The following is a 4,158-nucleotide window of genomic DNA, read 5'->3' as shown; positions in this document are numbered from 1 at the left end:
CATGTCCATCGAGTTGGTGATGCCATCCAACCATCTCATCCTCTGTCATCTCCTTCTCCTACTGCCCTCAATCTTTCCCAGCATCAGGGTCTATTCAAATGACTCAGCTCTTCACAAAAGGTGGCCAAAGTATTAGAGTTTCAGTTTCAACATCAGTCCCACCAACAAATACCCAGGACTGATCTCCTTTAGGATGGACAGGTTGGATGTCCTTGCAGTCCAAGGGACTCTCAAGAGTCTTCTCCAACATCACAATTCAAAAGCATCAGTTCTTCAGTGCTCAGCTTTCTTCACAGTCCAACTCTCATATCCATACATAACTACTGGGAAAACCACAGCCTTGACTAGATAAAATTTTGTTGGTTCCTATGCAGCTCTGCTACATAGGAAATCCCAAACCAGAATTAGGTCATCTATGAATGGTTTAGCACCAGGTTCCCTACAAATTGGGTGCCGTGATGGGTGATGGGGTGACTACCTTTCTGCCTGCACCCAGTCGCAGGATGAAGGGCTCTCTGCACCTGACCCTGGTCCCAAAGAACAGGGTGGCGCTCCCTTAGGGACCCCGGGGGAGGCCTGCCAGCAGGGATGTTGAGGGACCAGCTATCCAAGGCCAATCAAGGCTCCTGTGATGCTGACATATCATTCTGCATGGGCAGGACTCTCACTTAGAGGTGTTCAGTCGTAATCCCACAGATGGTTGCTTCGCTCCATTGGCTCTTCAGCTAAGCTCTCAACCAAAGTATATGGATATCTGAAAACAAACATTACCTTCCAGAGAATATTTTTTCTTCAAAATTTATTCCATCTAAATGTTACTAGTATTTTCTGTCCGTTTCTGTTTCTCAGAAGTCTCCAACACTTTGCAGCCCCATTGACTGTAGCCCACCAGGCTCCTGTGCTGATAGAACTTTCCAGGCAAGAATACTGGAGTGCAGGTGCCATCTTCTACTTCAGGGGATCTTCCCCATCCAAGTATTGAGCCCAAGTCTCTTGCAAATCTTGCATTGGCAAACAGATTATTTACCAACTGTGCCACCTGGGAAGTATCTACATTAATATTCCCTTAATAGAATCTCTATTTTGTCAGTGTATTAGTATAAACATGAAATAGCAATGAAAACCTTTATTTTGTCATTCCATTTAACGGTAATAATAATGAATTTATGTTAAAAGGAAGCTGAGTTCCCTCAATAAATTCAGGCAACCCAGAATTTGATACATATTTACAAATATAAAAGTCATTGTTCTCAGTTAACAAAAATCATCTATAATTAACAACTGTGTCTAAGAGTCATACATGACTGAGCGACTGAACTGAACGGAACTGATGACTCTGATCTGTAAACCACTTCTGGAATATGAGGTGTTAACCATTCCTGGGATGGTTTTGGTAAAGTAATGAAGAATATATCCAAATTTCTAAGACATTATTTCCGAGTTTTTTTTTTTTCCTTACAACTCATTCAAGCTTTTTTTCCCCTTAGTCCCATGGAACTTAGGATAACAAGTTACATATTCCTTTCTGTCCCTTCCTTTGTAATGAATTCTAGTGTCTTGGATAAGGGCTTCCCAGGTGGCACTGGTGGTAAAGTACACGCCTGCCAATTCAGGAGACATAAGAGATGTGGGTTCCATCTTTAGGTTGGGAAGATGCCCTGGAGGAGGGCATGGCAATCCACTCCAGTATTCAGCCAGGAGAATCCCCATGTACAAAGGAGCCTGGCAGGCTACAGTCCATAGGGTCTCAAAGAGTCAGATATGACTGAAGTGACTTAGCAAGTGTCTTGGATCTCATTGTCGAAACAGGCATGTGGCTCATTGAAAGTGAAAATTAACCTATATGATAAACAAATGCTGGCCATTGTGTTAAATAAGATACCTGGAAGTGATTTTCACGACACATATGCTATTCCATAGTAAAGTGTAAGCATGGCTTCTTTGAGAAAAGATCACTAGCATTCCCCAAATTCACCAATTTAAAAAAGTGACAATATTTAAATGTCTATTAAAGATTACATTCCTTATTTTATATAAATTGTGAGACACGAGTGGGAAGCTCTCTAAATTCCACAATATAATTGGAAACAAATTAGCTTCTCACATTCTCTATGTGTACTGAATTTTCTCTTCATAACTTTAAGACTCCTAAGGAAATTGTAAGTAATTCTATGAACACATATATCCTCAAGGCAGTTTTCACCCTTTGTATACGACATAGTATTCCACTTCCTTATCTTTTCCTTTCACTTGAGGATCTTTTTCTTGGTGTTAGGTTTATAAGCTAGAATAACTTGTCACAGAAGAGAACAGAATATTTATTAAATTTGATATCTTGGGTAATAGCCTGGTTTTATAACAACCCTAACCTTTTTCTAGAATGATTCATTCCACTCCTGATTGTGTTTGCTGACATCTAATACCATGGAAAAACATTATCATGACTGTAAGGGGGAAAAAAAAAACTCATAAGAATTAATTTAGATTATTTTCAGATTATTACTTTATGACTGCCTTTGCCAGTCCTACAATTAGTTCAGAGTCCTGTTTCTCTCAGACCCCTAATTTAAAAAAAAAAAAAGTCCTTGTTTCTTTCTTAATGGAAAAGGGAAATCAAAGCACCAATAAGTATGAATAGGAATAATGAAGGGAAAACTGTAAAGCCCTAAGTCACTCTCAAAATCTGTATATTTTCCTAGAAATGTTGCTTCTCCCCTAATTGTCTCAGTTTTAACTATTATCTATGCCTGAAGACAATTTTTAACTTAAAAAGGAAATAAATTCTTATAAAAATATGGCATCAGGACTTAACTTTAGTTAAAAATGTGTGAGGCTATTAGGGATTTGTATTCCAAGAGAAATTATTAAAAATACAACTCTCTGAGTTGTATAGGTTGTTATAGGTTTCTTTTCCACTATGAACATGACTATTATATTTCATGGAATTATTATGAGGGCTAATTTAATTAAAAGAAAAGTGATATTATATAAAAATTTTAAAGCATGCATTCCCAGAGTAAATACTATTTTTATTATTATTCCTAAAAGTAAAATCAATTATTACTTTTGAGGAAGATGATCCCAATATAAAAAATAATAACCACTTTTGAGGAAACTCGTTTGAGAGACAATGATAAGATTTATGCAGTTATCTAACAGACTCATAACAATATTTTTGTGTAATGTTTGAATAACCTAACAATGAGAGGCTAAATTGTAAACAAAATCATATAGCTAGTAAATGGTCAAATTGGTATTCTAAATTCTTTCTGCTTGAACTGAAGCATGTGTTATTTATCAAACATATATTCAATGAAGAGGACCAAACTCAAAGAGTAATTTTCTAACAATGAATAAATAATTAGTAAGACAAACAGAAAGTATTAATGTGCTCATTCTTCATAACCCTTGATATTTACAGAAAGGAAAGGCAACTCCAAATTATTCATCTTCATGTAATGAAAAGTTAAGCTAAGAATGTATAAATCAATGCTAAGAAAAAGTTGTCATTGGCTTTTACTTTACAGTCTTACCTTTTTTTGTACAAATGCATCACTTCAGGTGACTGAAGCTATTTTAAAAACTTGATCACTATTTCAATTTTAGGATAAGATATTGAGCATTTCTAAGAATACTTTATCTCACCACATTTGAAATTACTTTATTTCTATAGATAAATTTCCTTGATACATGTTACATGGAAGCCATGGGAGCAAACACAGTGAAGGGAAGCAAGATATGGAGTTACTGTGGTCCTTTCTGGATGTGATTTCTATATGAATTTTAACCTGCATGAGGCAAATGTTGCTTTATCCACCATATAGCCAAGGCTCATGGGAAATACTCCAGTGAATCAAATGTGACAACAGGGCCAAGAGGAAATACACTAAGGATTATAAACATATTATCAACATTTATATCACTACTGAAACAGAAAACTTTGTAGATAATATCCAAACAGATAGAAAAGCATGAGAACTAAGGCAGAAGCATATGGATTATTTTGCTTACTAGCTATGTGAAGATATCTAAATGTACAGGATTTTGGAAGGGATTTCCTGAATATCCTAAATCACCATTTCTCTGAAGAATAGACCTTTCCCCCTTGCTGACTAAACTACTATGATGAATGAATCTTATGAGTAAACATTACATTTT

This window comes from Bison bison, unplaced genomic scaffold (assembly GCF_000754665.1).
Source record: "Bison bison bison isolate TAMUID 2011002044 unplaced genomic scaffold, Bison_UMD1.0 scf7180017864062, whole genome shotgun sequence".
NCBI classification, from domain to species: domain Eukaryota; kingdom Metazoa; phylum Chordata; class Mammalia; order Artiodactyla; family Bovidae; genus Bison; species Bison bison.
Note: the sequence above shows the minus strand (reverse complement) of the source record.